We start from the raw sequence: 22,704 nt of genomic DNA on the forward strand, positions 1-22,704 counted from the left end.
ACATTAACTATTTTCCTACATATATATATATATACACACACACACATATACATATGTATATAGTTTTGTTGTTCAAAACTTCTGAAAGTAAATACTGAGTCAATACAGTCACTTAAAGGCTTTGATTTCAGGTTAGATGTGGTACATGATTAATGTGTGAACTATTCAGAGTGAACTTTGAAATCTGTGTGTGTAATTTTACTTAATAAAAATTAATCAGAAAAGGATAATTTAGAAAATAAAAGTACAATAATTTAAATGTCACAATTAAAGTTTCCACAGGGCTAGTTTTCTCCACTGTTTTATGATAAAAAATGGCACAGACATACACTGAAATGTACTTTGAACATTGTATATAATTATCTTAGAACATCAGGAATAGCATCAATAAAAACCAAGATGTTTTGTGATTTTATATTGTTTTGCGTCTAATTATATATCACAGTCTAATACCATAGACTTTCACATCTCTGGGAGTGAGCTATAATACTGCCTTAGATAATCATGGCGGGAATCAACAGGACAAATTTTGATAGGAAGAAAGGCAGTAGACTCTTAGCAGACAATGAGACAATGGAGAATGAAAAGAAAATGATTATCAAACACTTTTCCAGATGGTTATCAATTGCATAGGAATTCTAAGAGGCCAGGTGCAGTGGCTCAGGCCTTTAGTCCCATCACTTTGGGAGGCTGAGGTGGGTGGATCACAAAGTCAAGAGATCAAGACCATCCTGGCCAACATGGTGAAACCCCGTCTCTACTAAAACTACAAAAATTAGCTGGGCATGGTGGCAAGTGCCTGTAGTCCCAGCTACTTGGGAGGCTGAGGCAGGAGAATCGCTTGAACCCGGGAGGCGGAGGTTACAGTGAGCCAAGATTGTGCCACTGCACTCTAGCCTCGGGGACAGGGCAAGACTCTGTCCACGCAAAAAAAAAAAAAAAAAAAAAAAAGAAAGAAAAAGAAAAAAAGAATTCTAAGAAAGCATAACTTTTGATTGTATATATGTTTATTTTCACAGTTAATTATTTTCTTTACATATATACTCAAGTTCTTTTTTTCTTTTGTTTTTTGTTTTTTGTTTTGAGATGGAGTCTCACTCTTGTCATCCAGGCTGGAGTGCAATGGCGCAATCTCAACTCACTGCAACCTCTGCCTCCCGGATTCAAACTTTTCTCCTGACTCAGCCTCCTGAGTAGCTCGGATTCCAGGTGCGTGCCACCACGCCTGGCTAATTTTGTTTTTTGTACTTTTAGTAGAGATGGGATTTTACCATGTTGGCCAGACTGGTCTTGAACTCCTGACCTCATGATTCCCCTGCCTCGGCCTCCCAAAGTGCTGGGATTACATGCGTGAGCCACCGCGCCTGGCCAACAAATTTTCATAATAGATTATTATGATGCCACAAAATTCACATACTTCCACTAAGTTTTTATAGTATGATATGCTACTAAAACACCTCAAAAAAGCAATCAATTTCTTTTACCTTAAATGTACTGTTATAATCTAGTAAAGCACGCTATAAGTAAACTATAATTTATAATATATGTAATATATCATTTTTACTTAATTATTTTGTAAAATCTTAAATGTGATTAAAATGATATGCACATTTTAAATATTTTGAACCTGATATATAATTCTAGAAACAACTATGAGTCTTTCCTGGTTTGAAAAAGTAATATTACTATGCTATTTAGATATTCACTATTTTGCCTAAAGTGAAATAAATGAAAAAGAAATTCTTCAGATTATTTATTTAAGCGTATAAGTCTATGTTACTCAATACAGATTCTGTTACATAAATAAGTACTTACTTATTATTAACTCTAAAGTTATTTTTTATTTATACTGAGATAGAGATACTTCCATTTATATCTACTGTATTATGTTTTATCTATCTCCTATCTAACTAGAAATAATTTAGTGTATTCTTTTCCAGAAAATACTTAACATATATTTAAATACATAATATAAAACAGGCCAAGGTAAAAATGGAATTACAATATTTTACTAAATTAAAAATATTAGTATATAAAAATCATGACAATAATCCGATAAGTTTTTCCCCTTTTTCTCTAGTTTTCGTGCATGATTTTAAGCAGTCTTATGAATTGCTGCATATAATCGTTAACAACCTCTCTCTGAAAGAACTAGCCTTCCTCACTTAAGATAAGGAAACTGACACATTGAGGCCAAGTCACTATCTAATGTCCTGCTGCAAGCAAATGGGAAAAGTTGCTTTTGAATTCAGCAAGTCTGACGCCAAAGCATAAACTCAACCAATACAGATTATTCAACATTTTACTAGGGAAGGATCATGGCTTTGGCTTTAATTTTAACTGTAGCCTATGCAACGAAAGAAACGGAATCAATCTAATGAGTCACAGTGTCCAAAATATGAAAAAAGGCAAGTTGTGGAGCAGAATCACTAAGGCCATAGAAAGCTTTATCCCTTGAGTCCTCATAAACTGGATGCTGCTAAATATAAAAATTGTCGACAGTACTTTTATGGTGAAATAACTGGTGCCAAATGTCACCTTTTCTTATAACATCTTTCAGTATAAGCAATCGCAAAGCACATTTCTAAGAAAAAAAAAAAAAAAAAAAAAAAGCTCCTGTAGCCCCAGCTATGGTAGGGCTTTAAGTTACGAGGATAGTGTGATCCAAATGAACACCACTCATGCTCTTGCTGAGGCTGTACTTCATATTACAGGATGAAATATAAAATAAGAGAGTTCCCTTCTGCCTATCCTCCAGAAGTAGTTTCCTCTCAGCCAGATACTTGAAAATAACTGTGTGGTAATAGTTTGAACATTATTCTACTTGACAATACTTGTAATACTTTTATTCTGATAAGTAACCAGAAGGCATCTGTCTTGCCAACTTATTATATCACCCCATTATTCTATTTTTACTTGAACTAACTAGCTGTAAGATTTTTTTTCCACTTTAGAAAAATAGAAAAAAGGGAACTTGCCTGTCTAGAAAACCAACTTACCTCTGCATTGAAGTGTTTCCAGAACCAGGACCTTTCTTTAACTTTTTGCATAGGGAAAAAAAGCAAAGTATCTATCTCTGTTGTAAAACATCCCAGTTAATTAAATATAAAAAGCAAAAATTATAGAAAGTTAAAACTCAGAAAATTATAATTGTGTTTTTATCATGCCCTGATCAAGAAGTAAATGAATTATATTAACTTAGGTGACTTACAGTGCAACAGAGAGTGATGAAAGAAACCCCAACTTAACTTTTAGAGACCCCTACTAAAATTGAGACTGGTAAAGGAATTTCAAAAATTTAAGTTTTACAAGAGCTGACTGATAATCCTTCCTTTGGGGAAGTTGTCTATTCAGCGAGCAAGTTATCTTATTCTTGATAATTAACTCATTGAGAATAATATAAAGGTACTGTATCTCAAATTTAAAAGACAAAATGGGGGATACATAGGCATGACTTTGGCTCTCAAAATAGGGTTAATATCCTGGGAATTCAAAAATGTGAATAAACAGGTGTAATTCATTCAATATGTATTTATTGAGTTTATATTACACTATACCAGGTACTGTTCCAAAGATAAAGCAGTCATTAAAACAAACAAACTTATCTCCTAAACTCTGGTAAGAAACAAAAAAAAAATAAAATCTAATAACCATTCAATTATGAGGTAAGATACATTGATACATACATGAAGGGAATTGAAAATGTCTGAGAAGGTGAAACGCTAGTTATGCTAGAGACTGAAGAACTGAAGAAAAAAACATTTGGATAAGAAGAGAGCTTCCTTCAGGGTCTCTTGTAAGGCAGGCCTAGTGGTGACAAAATCTCTAAGCATTTGCTTATCTATCTGTAAAGGATTTTATTTCTCCTTCACTCATGAAACTTTGGCTGGATATGAAATTCTGGGTTTAAAATTCTTTTCTTTAAGAATGTTGAATATTGGCCCCCACTCTCTTCTGGCTTGTAGAGTTTCTGCCAAGAGATCTGCTGTTAGTCTGATGGGCTTCCCTTTGTGGGTAACCCGACCTTTCTCTCTGGCTGCCCTTAAGATTTTTTCCTTCATTTCCACTTTGGTGAATCTGGCAATTATGTGTCTTGGAGTTGCTCTTCTCGAGGAGTATCTTTGTGGCGTTCTCTGTATTTCCTGGATTTGAATGTTGGCCTGCCCTACTAGGTTGGGGAAGTTCTCCTGGATGATATCCTGAAGAGTGTTTCTCGACTTGGTTCCATTTTCCTCCTCACTTTCAGGCACCCCAATCAGACGTAGATTTGGTCTTTTTACATAATCCCATAATTCTTGCAGGCTTTGTTCATTTCTTTTTCTTCTTTTTTCTTTTGGTTTCTCTTCTCACTTCGTTTCGTTCATTTGATCCTCGATCGCTGATACTCTTTCGTCCAGTTGATCGAGTCGGTTACTGAAGCTTGTGCATTTGTCACGTATTTCTTGTGTCATGGTTTTCATCTCTTTCATTTCATTTATGACCTTCTCTGCATTAATTACTGTAGCTATCAATTCTTCCACTTTTTTTTCAAGATTTTTAGTTTCTTTGCGCTGGATACGTAATTCCTCTTTTAGCGCTGAGAAGTTTGATGAACTGAAGCCTTCTTCTCTCATCTTGTCAAAGTCATTCTCCGTCAAGCTTTGATCCATTGCTGGCGATGAGCTGCGCTCCTTGGAATCAACCCAAATGTCCATCAGTGACAGACTGGATTAAGAAAATGTGGCACATATACACCATGGAATACTATGCAGCCATCAAAAAGGATGAGTTTGTGTCCTTTGTAGGGACATGGATGCAGCTGGAAACCATCATTCTTAGCAAACTATCACAAGAACAGAAAACCAAACACCGCATGTTCTCACTCATAGGTGGGAACTGAACAATGAGATCACTTGGACTCGGGAAGGGGAACATCACACACCGGGGCCTATCATGGGGAGGGGGGAGGGGGGAGGGATTGCATTGGGAGTTATACCTGATGTAAATGACGAGTTGATGGGTGCTGACGAGTTGATGGGTGCAGCACAGCAACATGGCACAAGTATACATATGTAACAAACCTGCACGTTATGCACATGTACCCTAGAACTTAAAGTATAATAATAATAAAAAAAAATTTAAAAAAAAAAAAAAGAAGAGAGCATTTTTGGAAAGAGAACAATGTGCACAAAGACACCTAGGCAGAGATGTCTTAATGTTTCACAAGAAGAATAAGTAGAGTAAGATGGGGACATATAGGAGATAAAATCAGAAACATAGGCATGAGGGTTGGAAAAATGCAATGTAAAGAATTATGAATCATACAACAGATTTTGAGTTTTACTCTGAGATGGGAAACCTCAACTAATTTGGAAGAGGGTGTAACTTGGTCTGAGCCTAGTTTAAATGAGTCATAATAGCCTCTCTGTTGATAAGATTTGCTAGTCTCTCTGTTGATAAGACTTGAGGGGAATATGGAAGTCTATTAGGAGGTGATTACAGATGAAAGTGGGACATAAAAGTGGCTTAACTCTAAAGTGGGACATAAAAGTGGCTTAACTCTGGTGGGAAAGCTGAGCATAAAAACATGGTAGAATTCTGCACAAAATGGATGTGGTCTGTCATCAAAATAGAAATGTCAATAATTATTACAAGCCATTTTGAAACCAGAAGAGAGGAGATTTCCTAAACTTAAAAGCCCCAAATCATCAACATTAGCTACACACACACACACACACATACACACACACACAATGAGTCATTCCAGAAGGTTTCTTCACAAGAAGGCATAGAACATATGCCTGTAATCCCAGCACTTTGGGAGCTCGAGGCAGGCAAATCACAATGTCAGGCGTTCAATACCAGCCTGTCCAATATGGTAAAACCCCATCTCTACTAAAAATACAAAAATTAGCCGGACGTGGTGGCACATGCCTGTAGTCCCAGCTACTCTGGAGGCTGAGGCAGAAGAATTGCTGAACCTGAGAGTCAGAGGTTGCAGTGAGCCAAGATCACGCCACTGCACTCCAGCCTGGGCGACAGAGCAAGACTCTGTCTCGAAAAAAAAAAAAAAGAATATTCAGAAGTGGAATACTTGTGCTTGTGGCTCAATATTTCAATATTTATGCATATAAAACAATAACCTGAGGACCTCAGTTTCACAAATAGTCAAGAAGGAAGCTGGGACATATTTTAGATCAAATATATTGCAGGTTAAAGTATCTTTATGTAGGGAAAGTAAATAGAAATGAGTCGTTCTATAAATAGGATTTAGCAAGACAGGGCCATTCCACATTAATTGATAAAATCAAATAACTGTCCAGAATTGCAGTTCATTTTTCCAAATGGTGAAGAAATATTTTTTAAAAATATGGTTACAGTGTGGCACTTTAAAAAAAAATCAAGTCTGCTATACAATGCTGAAAAATATCCTGTAATCTTTCTTTCCTCTTAGTGGAGCAAAATCTTAGTTTATAGTGGAAGGAAGTTTGAGAGCTCCTTAGTGGTCAATAGAGATCTAATTCTCCTCAATTTTGCTCAAACTGAATATATAACAGGACAACATAACAGGATCTGAGCCAAACATTTTCACATAGATTAAGTTGTGTGTGTGCCTCTGTGTGTGTGTTTCTGTGTGTGTGTGTGTGTATGTATTTTCCTGTAGAAAATAAAGCATTTGAACATTAGTTATTCTCTTATTTTTCCTGCTGTCTGTCACCACATTAACAAGACCGGGTGTACTTTATTTTCCTAGCTAGGATCTCTTGTCCCACTGGGATCGGGGAAGACAATTTTAACATACTTTTTAGGACCAGTGGCAGTTAGAATTGCTTTCAAGATACTACTGTTCATAAGAGGTGAGAGAAAGAACATTTTCATGTAGCCCCTGGGTGTTGAGATTCCCCATATCCTTAAGAATAAATTGGTCAATCATCAAGAGAATTTGAAATCTCCTCAGGCTGTCTTCATTTTCACAACAGGCTTACCTCCCTGATCTAATAAATAGAACATTGACTCTATGGGAGGGCTATGCTTTTGAACTGCTCCTTGCTCAATGAATATTACTTCCTAACACCCAGTAGTCCTAGTCACATGTCATGTGCAAACATACTATAAGACTCATTTTCACTAAAATAAATTATTTTGAACAAGTCAACTTATTTTAAAACAGCATTTTCCCTATCTCACCTATGTAGCCACAGAAACAATTAACTGTCCTGTGGAATATGTAAAAAATAAAAGATAAAGTCTCCAAGATTAACCTGAGCACGCATCACTCACTTTAAAGAAAACTGGAGGAGATGAACTAGAAGAATTTCTTTGGAGCCTGAACAAAAGAGAGGTGAATGGGTTATTAAATATAGGCTGATGTTATTCTAATATCTTTATGGGAGACTCTCTACTCTATTGTATCTCTTTTTCAATGAGCATCTTTTGGGAAGCATAAAGTTGCTTCCTTACAAGGTCAGAGCAGAGTAATCATACAGACAGTGTTCTGAACTGGGTTGAACACACAAAAGATGCCAGAAGTTTCCACTTGTATACAGTAACCTATATTAAAACTTCAACTTATTTCAATCCATCATATTTATATTTCTATTTTATTATATGCTGGATAATGTGTTTAATATATTACTGTAGCTGCATATATATACAATTTATCATAACAAAATAGACATGTTTTGTGGAACATGTTAAATCGTTAAATCGTTTGCTGAGTAAAAGAGACAGTGTGATCAGAACTTTTGAAGGTCTCTACACACACCCTTGCTTTCTCAAATTCTATCCAGACAAATGCTAATTCTGGTTTTAGTTTTATCAGGCCATGAGGATCAAAACACAAAGGAAAATACATAGAAAATGCTTCAATATAAATTACTCTGTTTCATTCTGTGTTATGACTTTATAGCATTTGTGTTCATTTTCTATGAGATCATAGTCCTATTCAATAGCAGTTTTTTTCATATTTCCAATATAGTCTACAGAAAAATAATTGTTGGTAACATTCATGTTGTTAATATTATTGCTAAAAATATTCCTTAGGAATTGCTTAGCCCAGAAAATCCCGAACTCAAAGAAGCCTTTTGCATAGAGTCGTTTTTTTGCTTTTGTCTCCATAATCTACCATCCTTCCCTATACTCTTGGCTTTTAATACTCTGCTGATAGGATTTGCCTCGACCAATGACTGCATATGTTAATAATACTCTTTAACTCACTAATAAACTACTTTGATACTTGAGTAAATTGAAATTTAAATAAGCATTTTTATTAAATCAAACACAATTTTTGTATTGAGAGAATTCTAATTGGGAACATAGGTAAACCATTAGTCCCTCAAACTTTTTGGTCTGGAAGACTTTGCAGAGTTCTGCTAAGGGGAAATCACAGAGGTATGTTTTGAACAGTGAGGGTGAAAATCTCCTCTGTTTAATGTGTTTATTTTTCCCTATATGGAAATCACAAAGATCAGTGATTGATATATTACTTTCCATATTTATTATGGAATTATTTATTGATTTAATTTGTTTAATAATGATTTAATACATGCAATAGTTTACTGATTATGGTATAACCAAGTTTGTTGAATAACTTCAAATAATTCTCAATGAATTTACACTATAGTTATAGGAAAAAATAACATTTAAATCACTCAAATAGAAATTCTACTCCATATATATTTACCAACTGTGATATCTTTTGAGGAAAATACAGGACATATTAAGATGTGACAGTCTCGGAAATGAGGGATAGCCTCCTGAAATATTATTGGCTTAGATGTGATAAATTATATAATATAATGAAATCTAAGTCAGTATGTGCATGGCAACTTAGAGAAACTTAGAGAAAGAGAGAGAGAGAGAGAAAGCCAGTGTGGTTGCAGAGCAAATTCAGGAAGTGCAGAATCAGATGACATCTTTTATTCTAAGAGCAATGGATATTCATTGAGAAAATGCTGGCAAGGGGTGACACCAATAGATTTTTTAAAAATAACATTTTGGGCTTTAGCATTGAGAATGGATCTTAGAGGGCAGGGTAGATGTGGGGAGACATGTTAGTAGCCTATGGAGTAGTTAGCGGAAGAGAAAATAATAGATTTGCCTCAGATATTTTGTCAACAAGAGACAGATAACATTTAATATGATTTTTGCTGATTTTTCGGTCACATCAAAGAAAACTAAACTCTAAGCTATATAAATTAAAGTTAAAACAGCCCTAGAGAAGACATTAATTCACACATGTTAAAAAGAAGAAGCAGCGCCTTAAGAGATTAAAGTGGACTGCTTCCATTGTGTTTCACTGGCATGCATTGCCTACCATCTGGAGGGTAAAAATTACTTGGAAAATGAAACTTGGAATGGAATTAAACAATATTTCATTTCCTTTGATATTTATTTATTTTCAGATTAAGCACCAATATCCCAAGTCATAGCCAAGATATAAAATACAGTGTGATTATTGTGTGATTATTATTAAAAACTCTTCCCAATATTTCTCTAAAACTTACAAAATATTTCTGTTTATGGCAGAGTCTCAGCTGACACAGGGTCCAATATCATTAATCTAAGTTTGTTTTACAATGCTCACTTCTAGTCCTTCATTAATCTTAAACATTTATATTTATACATATGAACATTAATGCAAACTCAATTTAATTTAGAAGCAAGAACAGTTGTTTTTTATTGTTGTTAGCTAAATTGTGTTTTTAAGATTAAAAACTGCACATTAGAATGAAAAGATTTTTCTTTCCCAAAGCAGCATACATAGAACTACAGTCTCTGCTTGTTTATTTGCCTGTTTGAATGCCACAGCTTTTTTTTTTTTTTTTTTTTTTACGGTTTTCAAACCATATCTCATAGCAAACTCTTTAGAGTTTAAATTTGTTAAATTGCAATGGGTGGAAAGTCAATATGAAAATTCTTGGTCTATTTCTAAAACATTTTTGTTAAACTGGTAAGAACAGATATTACACTTGATCTTAGCCAAAAGGCCAAGGACGGTGGCTCACGCCTGTAATCCCAGCACTTTGGGAGGCTGAGGTGGGCAGATTGCCTTAGCTCAGGAGTTCAAGACCAGCCTGGGCAACACGGTGAAACTCTGTCTCTACTAAAATACAAAAAATTAGCCAGGCGAGGTGGTGGGCACCTGTAGTCCCAGCTACTTGGAAGGCTGAGGTAGGAGAATCGCTTGAACTCGGGAGAGGGAGGTTGCAGTGAGCTGAGATGGTGCCACTGCCCTCCAGCCTAGCCAACAGGGCGAAAGAAAGAAAGAAAAAAAAAATCTGTGTGAAAAAAAAAAACAGAGGGGTGAAGTGGTTGCATTGATTTAACAGGGTTGAGAAACAGTGAGAATAGCTAAATGATGATAAAAGAACATATTAAGGTAAACAAGCATTAGAAATCAAGCAAGGACATTGCCAAAACATTATATGTTTATCATCTTTCTTTTAAATCATTAAGTTCCAAGAATTTGGTATGCAATGACCTAAATCATTTCATTTTTAAATGACTATATCTATGCCACATTGAAAACCAAGGTCAGGTATACCTAGATATAGACAATTATGTGGCATTTTCTCTATCATCTGGCATTTTGTTGTATATAAAACTCAAAGACTCCGTGATTACAGATACCCCTTTAATCATATGAGGTTTTGATTTTCATACATCGGAATACAAAAGTTGGCGTATTTATTTTATTTACACTGGATAGAGGATTGGTTCTAATCATACATGTTAAATCAAATAGTGTAGAATACTGGGAATTATAATAAGAAAACTAAACACACGTACATGCATCTACATGCATATGTGAAGTAGCTGCTCTGGGAAAAATTTCTTATGCTTAACATCATACTGACAGATCACACTGCTACTGTTCCATCTCATACAGCTTATAGAGAAAATTGTCTTATTTCACTCTTGAGGGAGGAAGAAACAGAGAGAAGCATGTAGGATTTTGCTTTGGCAAATAGATTTCCTCCCTTTTTCTTTTCATGTATGCCTCATCAGCTAATGCAAGCCTAGTTCTGAATATTAATTGTTTAAATAGACTAGAAACATCTATGCCCTCATCCCCATGGCACACTGTCTTAAAAATAACAAGTCCAAGAATCAGAAATTTTAATTGGTCTTCTTGGTACTAACAACAGTAACAAAAGATAATAGAGATTAAAATAAATCTTAAGAAAAAGCACGTAAATTCAAAATCCACATGCGACATGATAATTTAATTGTAAGAATGATTCCTGGAAATTCATTTTTCCTATCAGACAGTAACTGAAGACAGTTACTGCTGCCTAACTTGTTCAAAAAACAAACAAACAAAAAGAAATGTAAGCTAGTTAACATTTCACTCCATATTGGATATGTGACAGATCTTAGCAGAGCATAAATATCTCCAGCCATTTTTTCGGAAGCAATTATAGTCAACTTACATTGAGATTTCTTCATTTACTTTGAGGACATCATAGCTGGGTAGCAAATGATTTTAAAATATGTAGTCCGTGTTTGTTTTACAACTGTTATGAGTTTCACATGCATCTGTATATATAGCCATTGTCAAACTGACAGAGTACTATCTCTATGTTCTTTGTATCTTTACTTTCAGTTTCAGAAAAAAAAAATCAAAATGTTTCTTTTGTTTCACTGAATTCTAGTATTTCTATCTAGGTTGCGATCTCTTTATTAAACACATAAAAACATCTCACTAATAGTTTTTTTCTCTATGTGTCCCCTGATATGACACAGTGAAAGGAATATGGGTTCTGAAGCCAAAAAAACCTAGTTGTGAATTGTGATGCTGCTAGTTAATATTCTGCAAATTGAGGAAGGTGTCTACTTCAATAAATTCAATAACCGAATGTTAAATGGAACACATTATGAATAATGGGTGTTCTACAATGTTTAGCTCATGTTTCTCCTTTCTTTTCCAGTAATGATGTTTAAATGACTTATTTCTAAAAACAAACCAGGTCAGAAAACTTCAACATTATCTTAACACAGTTTTAATTTAATAATGTAAAATATATCTGTGTTGTTTTATTTTTAAACTCCACAAGCATATAGACTGTACTTGTCTCCATGCCCCATTTACCATTATTACTAGTTTATAATCCACATTTTATTTCTTTGCTTTAATTGGGGGCAACATACCTCGAAACACATGCTAAAATATGAAATAGTGATTAAGAACAGACCAGAATTCCGCAGCCAGAATGTCTGGTTCACATTCTATCTCTGCAACTTGTTGGTCACGTGACCTCAGGGTTTTTTACTCACTGATTATGTCTCATCTGTAATGAAGAGTCTAAAAGTAAGATGAGTTCATATATTACATACATATCTGTGTATATGTATATATACATATATAAGACATATATATATATATATGTCTTAAAGCGGAGTCTGACTGGTGTAAGTGTTGATGGCATTTTAGATATTATTATAAGCCAATTCCATTAACATTTTCTCCTTCATTTAACTTGTTTTAGTATTTGACATGCTGTGCCACTTACTTCTAGAAACACTTCTTTTTAAGATACATTGAATGCATTGTTCACATTGTTCTATCTTCTTTTCTGACTACTGGAATTGCTCTTCCTCATTGCAACGCCAACTACAATCTGTCATTGCTGTTTTTCTGGTCTCTCTGAATTGTCATGCCCTCAGTAAATTCCCATTCTGCAACTTCATCTATAAATTCTATCCAATAACAACCAAATATATATCCCAGCCACTTTATGACCCTTCAATGCCTATATTAATAACAACATTCAAATGATCATCCTTGAATAGTTTAGAAAAGTTGTTAAATTCACCAGACATTGAACTCAATATTGTATATACCCCTGACCCTTAAAAAACAAACAAACAAACAAACAAAGCCTTTGTGTCAGTCGGGAAACAACAGATGCTGGAGAGGATGTGGAGAAGTAGGAAGGCTTTTACACTTTTGGTGGGAGTGTAAATTAATTCAACCATTGTGGAAGACAGTGTGGCGATTCCTCCAGGGTCTAGAACTAGAAATACCATTTGACCCAGCAAACCCATTACTGGGTATATACCCAAAGGATTATAAATCATGCTGCTATAAAGACACATGAACACGTATGTTTATTGTGGCACTATTCACAGTAGCAAAGACTTGGAACCAACCCAAACGTTCATCAAAGATAAACTGGATAAAGAAAATGTGGCACATATACACCATGGAATACTATGCAATCATAAAAAAGGATAAGTTCATGTACCATGCAGGGACATAGATGAAGCTGGAAACCATCATTCTCAGCAAACTATCACCAGAACAGAAAACCAAATACCATATGTTCTCACTCATAAGTGAGAGTTGAACAATGAGAACACATGGACACAGGGAGGGGAACATCACACACCGGGGTCTGTTGGAGAGTGGGGGGCTAGGGGAGGGATAGCATTAGGAGAAATACCTAATGTAGCTGATGGGTTGATGGGTGCAGCAAACCAACATGGCACATGTATACCTATGTAACAAAACTGCACGTTCTGCACATGGACCGCAGAACTAAAAGTATAATAATATAAACATTATTGTATGATAATCTATTATTTTTATGTGCTATCAAACACTATTTTTAACATTTTGAAAAAAAAAATTAAAAAAGCCTTTCACCAGTCTCACATGTCTTTGAAGGAGTCTTACTCCATCTCATTTTAGAAGATGAAGAAATATTATATTTTCCTGTTTGCGGAACACATGGCAGGATGACATCCACCCACATTCCCTTGCATATGGGTTCCTTGTGCATGGTGGGTATAACTAGCCATATTCAATGAGTTTTGAGTGGATGCACCATGTTATAGCTAATTGTCAGTATTCATTTTCCCTCTGTCACAGCAACTGTCAACTTGCAGGATAATGGCTGCTTCATTAGCTTAGTTAATAACAAAATAGGAAACAGAGTCCTCAGCTAACACAGTGAATGTATGATGAGCAGGATACAAACATTGATTGTGATCAGCCATGAAAACTGCAAGGTTGTTTTTGCAGTATAACCTAACTTAGCCTGACCCTACCTTGACTTTCTTTCATTCATTTCTCATGGTTAACTTCTGTAATTAATTAAGTGAGCAAGATAATACATTATGGCTTCCTTTTAAATTAAAAATTTTAATGTTAAAAATAAAAGCAGATAAGAAATAGAAGACAAAAAGTCACCATAGGGGGACTATGTTTCTTCATTTTTACCACTTATTAGGTTCTCGGCATTTGGATGAAGAAATGACGCTTTGCTCAGCTGTTCATTCCTACAAATGCCATGCAGTACCTGCTGATGTATAAATCCCAAACCTGCTGTGCCTAATGCTGTCCCACTTATATACTACGTTTTAGCCCTTCCTTGAAAACTGCCCAGGTCTTTCTACTGTTTGTCATGTCAAAGCCCAAGTCCTCTGTGTGGCTACTAATTTTTTAATAATTTGATCAAAATTCATATCCTTATACTCCCCAACTTACAATATTTATTAGTCCTAAAGATAGTTTAGAAGACCCTTAGAAAATCTATTTTTAGCGTAAACCCGGGAGGCGGAGCTTGCAGTGAGCTGAGATCCGGCCACTGCACTCCAGCCTGGGCGACTCCGTCTCAAAAAAAAAAAAAAAAAAAAAGAAAATCTATTCTTATTTTTTCAAATTTCCTATTTTTATTACCCAAATCTGAAGTCTATTCACCATAGTTTTTCCTGTTTCTACGTTTAAGCCATTTTCCTGTCATTTTTATTATCTTATTTTTAATCAATTCTTCTTTATTAATTTGTAATTTCTTTAATCTCACCCATTATACAAATAACTATAATCTGCAGTGCTACAACAATATTTAAATAGCAGGTGCTTAAAACAATGGTTGAAAAAAAGAATTAATCCTGTTTTTTTAGGAGGTTGTTATAATTACACATGCAATGGATACGCTCTTGGTAAATAACAAGGATAAATAATTTTGTGTTGATAAAACAATTCCCTGCTTAATTTCAGTGACATGAAAAAAGTTTACAATTTAAGTAATGGTTAGTAGTTATGCAGTTAATACATTTTTCAGATATCAGAGTTGTTAATTGGGTATTTTAAAATGTTTCCTATTATACATGTTGCCTCACAGAACGAAAACCTTTTAGTCTTAAATGAGATGGTTCTCATTCTGTCATTTCTCCTTCTACTGACTTCCCCTTCTTCTATAACACTAATGCCAGAACTGGTATAGAAACCAATTTTTTTTTTCTTTTTTGTCATTTGTTTTGGTTAGTTTCAAGTAAATTTGATCTTTATTTCTTTTCTGAAATTAAAACATCTTTATTGTTTATGTTTCTTTCTCAACCAAATACCTGATGTAAAACTGTATTAAAAATAGAATCAATAAAATATCTCCACTGACTTTAACATAAAGTTATTGAAGATTAGATTTGTGCTGTAATTGTTTATTATGTAAACAGAGCATGCTTAACAATCAGGTTTTCAGGAAAATAGTGTCAAACATCCCCCAAAAAACATTATGAGAGAAGTTTGTAGCAATATGACTGTTATCTGAGTACCTCCTTTTAGAGTTGAAATGAGGGACAGTGCACAGTTAGAAGATGCCTTGATATTCTATTTCTCTATGTGTGTGGGTGTATATGTCTGAAAAAAACTATATATATGAATTTGTAGTATACAGTTTTACACACATGCATCTATTATGCACACACTCATACACACATATGCACACACCTACATGTAATTATCTTTCAAATTTCCTTGGATAATAGTATGTACTCAAAGAAGGCAACCAACATATATATTGCAGCCAAAATATGAGTTAGATATTTTCACAGGCACTCTGATGTATCTCTACTTACATTTTTTTGTCTTTAAGATAATGAATCTTAACTTACTTGGGGTAATGGGTACATTTAAGAATGTGATAGAATATGCAAATCCTCTTAAAAATTTACATATAATTTATGCACAATTTTGAGAATTCTTGGATGCTTGGCAGCAAAACCATAGGTGTCATATATATAACATTTATTAATTACTTTCTAAAATTATACTTAGTAATCGTTATATTTTGTTTTAATATTGTTTGACTCTATTAACTTGAAATTCAAGCATTTGAGTTTCTGTGTTAGCTTTGCTACCAGGAATGTGTATGGCCTTAGGTTCACTAAAATCTAAGGTTCTTCATCTAAAGAAAATCATAACCAAGATATTCTACATAAACTTCAGTACAAAGTGCCCACTATAGTTATAAATCATCTATCTTCTTTAACATTTCTTCTCACTTTATACATTTGAGCCATCCACTCATTTCTCTTCTTTCTCCTGCATGTACCTTAAGAGAGGAATTGCTGATTTAAAAAATTTCAATTCAATCACATCAGCTTAGATGAAAATGAATTAAAGAACTACCTACTTTGGGGTAACTGTGGGTATGTATCTAGGTTATCAATAAAGGATCTGTGGTATTTTGCCTTCTAAGAACTACTAGCATGGACCCCATTCGTTTTTGAGCATAGCACTCATTTGCTCAGAGCTTAAACTTTTTTGATAGATGGGAATATTAAGAAATACGTGCTACCACTTTTTTAAAAGCCTAAGTATACACGTCGTAAGTTTGTTTTTATACTGACATTTTTATTAACACATATCCTCTCTGAATGTATTAAGTTTAATTCTACAAACTAATACAGAAATACACAAAATAGTCAATAATCATCTAAAGATTTTGAGATCAATGTATAGAAAAAGATGAGAAATTTTTTAGAGAATAAGTATTTCACACTATCGTTCTTCATAAATAATGTTTATTCCCTTCACAATCAAATATGAAGTATAGAACAATTATTTACCTAAAATAGTATCCAGTGTGTTAATGCCAGCAGTGTTTACTATTTGACAGTAGATTAAGAATAGAGTTTCACAAATTGTTGCAAAAAATAATATCACTGTGCATATATGCATAATTATTTTTATCAATAATATGTTTAGGAACAAACAAAAAAGTAACAAGATTCATTTGCATGTCTCCTCCCATCTCTGTTAAAGACACTACCATCTACCTAATTTCTCAAGCCAAGAATCTAGGAGTAGCTCATAATTTGTTTCTTTCTGTCACTCTCCTGGTTTCTGCTGGCTTTATTTCCAAATTCTATCATAAATCCATGCAATGCTATTGGTCATTGCTTCTAGCTCAGAGTTCTACCGTTGTTTGCAATAGCCTCCTAATTGTCTCTCTGATCCAGTCTTGTTCTACCTAAAATCCATTCTTCAGGCCTTAGTCAGTGGTCTTCTAGAAGAAAAAAAGTGACATTATTGTATTCTCTTGCTTTGTACTTAGTATTCTAATTAATATCATGGATTCCTGAAACTATATGCTAAAGCCTATAGTGTAAAAGCTCAACTTTCAACAGGGGCCTACCGAGTTCTCTATGATCTGCCTTCTGCATCCTTTTTTGACTTTACCTCTTACCAATCTCCCTCCAACTCACTATACTGCACTTGGCAGCTTGCTTCTCCAAAATATGCTTAAGATCATTCCCACATTGTGGATTTTGCACTTGCAATTAGTTCACTGCACTTCTAACACTCATCCTCTAGATCTGTATTTGATCAACATCTTTTCATAATTTAAGTCTCACAAAGGCTACCTTGATAACCAGCAACTCTAGATCCCAGGTCCATCTTATGTGGCTGTATGGACATGTACTCATCACTTATGATTAAACATTATCTTGTTTTTGGTTTGCCTACTGTTTGTCTCTCTGGTCCTGACAAGAATGTAATTTCCTCAAGTGCAGATTTTGTTTTTCATGACTTTATTCCTAGAGCTAAGAATAGCACCTGTCACATATTAGGGTATCAATGAATACTTGCCTAATGACTAAACTCTAGACAAGCATGACATGATCAAAACAAAAATTAAAATAGAAGACAGCATTAATCCTGACTCTTCTAACTAGCAGTGTGAGCTTTGGCAAGACATACAAACTCTCTAAGGATTAATTTTCATTTTCAATAAGATGAGAAGATGCTTTCAAGATTTAATATACTTCCAATATGTAATGATAGCTTTTTATTCATTTTGAAAGTTGTTTAATCCATGAGTTTAAATATTGTTTGATTGTGATGTGACTGGGAATTTATAAATCTGTGCAAATGACATTATTGATGTGGAAAGTGACTTTAAAAACCAGAAAAATGATGTTGAGAGACAGCTGAAACTTGAAATTTAAGACCTCTTATCAGATAATATTTAAGTGATTATAATATTGTGGTTGCAAATAGTTATTCTAATATTATTGCATTCAGATTACTCCAGTCCTGGCTAGTGATGATCTTCTTAAAAATATAAATTCTGTATTTCAGAATACACATCATTATTTAAACTTACTGAAAACACAGTTGTAATTGAGGCAGTGCTACTCTGAACAGAAAGCTGTCAAGTTTATTGTTTGAATTAATTGAAAATTATTTGGCTTTGTAATGAGATAAGCCACTAATTAGAGCCTCACATTTAACTTGGAAATGATATGCATTTTTGACCTTGGAGAGGAAGGAAGACAACAGAAAGGAGATGGTAGAAGAGAGATATGATAGCAAAGACCGTTATAGAAGGGGGAAAAGGAGAGTAGTATAAACAGTATTTTAGTTATTATTTATTTATTTATTAGCATTTACACATAATTTTTCTTTTTACAAAATACATATGATTACATACTAGTGTTCTGCCTTGAAAAGACTATTAAGCAAGTTTTATGATGTACTATATGTTCATTACTGGAATTTTATGTACTCAACTGTATTTCCTATTCAAGATTTTGATGACCCATTTTATTGTGAGAATGGTAGTGTTTTCATAAAGATAAAAATATAAGGAATCAGAAAGGAGCCACAGATGTAATAAAAAGAGAATAAAACCAATGCTTATACAGAAAAATTAATATTGTATTAATCACAAAAAATAAAATAAATTGTTAACCTACCATTTTTGTTCAAGATGTACTATTATAAATCAATTAAACTATTTTGCTTTTGCCTTTAGAATTTCATCATCTTTTTTGAGGAGTATATATTCCTACAATAAATGTCCAGGTACATCTTTAAATTTCAGCAAATGTCAGAGCAGAACAAATTCTAGGTTACAGCATAAGTCTTTGCTGACAGCTGTGTAAAGAAGCATTTATTTAAATGCAATTTCATATTCTTTGACTTGGAAGAAAAATTGAGTTCATGCCAAAATGAAGGCACCTGTTTTAAAAGTTTATATTAGAGGATAAATCTTTATTTGTTGTAGCTTCTCCATCTTAAAAAGACATGTTATTATTTCTGTGCTCTGGCTTTTGAAATGATTCAATATTATATATTTGTAAGTTAAATATTACATATTACACTTTCAGTAGTACACATATATATGGGGGCAAAATCGTCTTTCATTGTTTTACATAAACAATTTCCAAAAGAATGTACTTAATTGAGGTAGTCATGTGCTTTGAATAATAAGCCTAATATTGGTTGAAATTATCTTTGATTAATGCTTACAAATTATGTTCAACATAAGCTTTATGCATATATCAAAATGATAATCTTGGATGAAAATAACACATTTCAGTTACTATAAAATACGAGATGATTAGGTTGATCATGTGACATAGTCTAAATTTTGTAGTTGATAAGTGTTATAGTTACTCACAAATGTAAACCTCCTCCCAGAGGGATGATTAGAATGGCTGCAAGTCCCTAGTGTTTCAGGAAATGTTCTGAGAATTTCTAGCGCCATGCAATGTTTTACTAAAATATAAAACAAAATTACTTCCATGTTCAATTAATTTTGTAAACTGCTGCATAGTATATTCTGTACTTGGACTTTAAAATACAAAGTAGTTTATTAATGTCATTGAAAATACTGCAGTAATGAAAACTATATAGGTTTTGCTCCAGAACTTGTATAACTTTATTGAACATGGAAGCGCTATTATTGTTATAGTTATTGTTTTGTTTGAATTGTTTCATTTTGTAACATCTATTAGCACCTGGTGGAACACTGTGAACCTCTGTGAAATGCTGATCCCACTTAAAGTGAGAAATGGAAAATTCAAGGTTATAGAAGAGAAATAAGTCACAGGATCTTTATTTCAGGTTTATTTTCATTGTTTTTCATTTCTTTTTACTCTACCAAAGTGGGAGTCTATTTACAAACTCTCAAAAAAAGTTACTGGCACTTGTGTGTAAAAAAGACTATTGTCCAAAGATTCCTATCAGGATTATAAAACAGTAAAACTCTCTAAATTGTCCGGTGTAGTTTGGATATGTGTCCCCACCCAAATCTCATACAGAATTATAGTCCCAGTTTTGGAGGTGGGGCCTCATGGAGGTGATTGGACCATGGGGGTGGGGCTCTCACGAATGGTTTAGTACCATGCCCCTTTGGTACTGTATAGTGAGTAAATTCTCAGGAGATCTGGTTGTTTAGAAGTGTGTGGCACCTCCTCCCTTGTTGTCGCTTCCTCCTGCTCCCATCATGCAAGAAGTGCCAACTTCCCCTTCACCTTCCGCCACGACTGTGAGTTTCCTGAGGCCTCCCCAGAAGCCAAGCAGATGGTGACGATGGTGACATGTTTTATTTACAGCCTGAAGAGCCATGAGCCAATTAAATCTCTTTTCTTTATAAATTACCCAATCTCAGTTATTCCTTTATAGCAGCATGAGAACAAACTAATACAGTGCCTTTCCAACAACAGATTTTCTGTCTATTTCCTACAAGATTCCCTCTCCACCCTTGGCATCCAGACCCTAGAGAGAAACTCTTATTGTGCCCTAGGCTGCTCTTCTTGGAATGGGACCCCACAGTCTGGACCCCAGTCTACTTGCTCATCTCATGAAAACTCATCTGCTCTTTTCTATCACTTTCTCACGATCCTGCTATCATTTTCTGACTTCTAACCATCATATTGACTTCATCTGTCATTAAGATACACAGTACTTTTACTGTCATTTCTTTGCTAGAGATCCACAATTATTTCCCTTTGGTCAGATGGAGTGCACATATGCTAATCTGGCACTTGAAGCTCGCCCTGTTTTACCAACCCTCTACTATTTTATTTTTGGTGATCTGTGATTAAATTAAAAACCAAATTACTTTTTTTCCCAAATATATTTGCTTGTTTTCTCCCCTCTGTACCTTTTTGATTCAATTTCAAACCTATCACTGTACACTTCTCACACTTCAAAACTCAATATGAAGGCTTACTTTTCCATAAGCCTCCCTGTATTCATTACTTCTCTTCTAAAACTCCTCTATTTTTGTATTTTATATTTGTATTAGGTGTATTTTAAATATATTTTCATATTTTCCTGTGAATAGATAAAAGTTAACACATCATTTGTTTCCGATAAATTGCATTTTTAGGGATTTAGCTTGCATAACCACAAAACATGGTAATCTCGACAAACTCACATGCAGATAAGAGTGTCAAATTAAAATTTGAGGTACATGTAGCTACTCAGCCTCTTTCAGCTTTCATACCCAGATTTCACAATCCATATTTCTCAAAAATGGTCTACAAAAATTGCACATCCAATATTACAGTACGGGAACTATAAAGTACTGGAAAAACACTATATAAAGAAACAGAGTCAGAGAACTGATCATTTCTGGGGAGAGTCACCGTATGTAGCTCCTTCTCTCACGCCTAGTTTGGCACTCTAATCAAGTTATGTAATTCTACATTCTAACAATACATTTTAATTAACCTGATAAAGACATAACAAACTTAGTCTTTTGACATGTCTGCATGAATTTCATATTCTCTCTGATTCCAAAGACTCATTGCATTAAATATATCAGGATGCTAAGGACACAATGCCACTCTGCTATTGCGAATTTTGCTATATAAATATTGCTCCCTTTTGTGTTGCCATTGTAATTCCATAGCATATTTTTGTATTTCTAGATAAAGATCTGAATGTGCTTGTTTGGATGGATGGTGGGTGGGGTAAAACAGATTTAAGAATCTTTGAGATATTATATTTATATTTTAATAAAATAATATCAAGAGCTACATAGACTTCAAAATTCTCTATTCTTCTTTTATCTACAGGTACATTTACTTAGATAAACCTTGGTTTTCTCTAACAATCAGACAAAGAGTAAGACCATTTCAGCATTGTCACACACAAAAAACACCCACTGAGGTGGGTCAAAGAAAAGTGTCCCTGTGGAACTAGAACAGGGATGAACTGGGCAGTCAGAAACCTGAAGTGTGAAACCTGAAACTCTGTTTCCCTAATTAAACTTAATCTTCTGTTTGGAGCCATCATATTTCTTGGCAGAGGAAAATAAAATATTTTAAGAAACTCTAGTCACTCTCATTCTAAAACAGCTTCAACAAGGTAAACAATCAGTCAGCTTTACACATCAGTATCTTACTCACTGCCCCCAGATTTCTCCCTGAGATTCCTCCATTTCTCTAGAGTCCTTCTCCTTCTGAGAAGTTTGCTACATAGCAAAGGGGCCAACACACCTTAGTCCTGTCTGCAAGGTGAGACACAGAGACCCAGCTCTGTAGCTGCTGCAGAGATTTCTCACCTTTGATCTTAGAATACTGGCTCTTTCCTGTGGCCCATGAGGGGACTGATGGAGAATAACCACTGCCACCCTTCAGCCAATTCCACTGCAGGCAACTCTAGTGGCCAGAACCCACATAGTATGTACAGGTGTC

The 22,704-nt window shown here is 34.4% G+C and overlaps 1 protein-coding gene and 1 pseudogene across 2 annotated transcripts in view; both read right to left on the minus strand.

The window, feature by feature from the left end:
• Positions 1 to 22,704, minus strand: part of CDH18 (cadherin 18) — a 1,104,333-nt gene that overhangs the window by 823,732 nt on the left and 257,897 nt on the right. The gene's annotated exons all lie outside the window — the stretch shown is intronic.
• Positions 9,871 to 9,981, minus strand: LOC116275190 (annotated as a pseudogene).

This window comes from Papio anubis, chromosome 5, assembly GCF_008728515.1.
Source record: "Papio anubis isolate 15944 chromosome 5, Panubis1.0, whole genome shotgun sequence".
In the NCBI taxonomy this organism is placed as follows: Eukaryota; Metazoa; Chordata; class Mammalia; order Primates; family Cercopithecidae; genus Papio; species Papio anubis.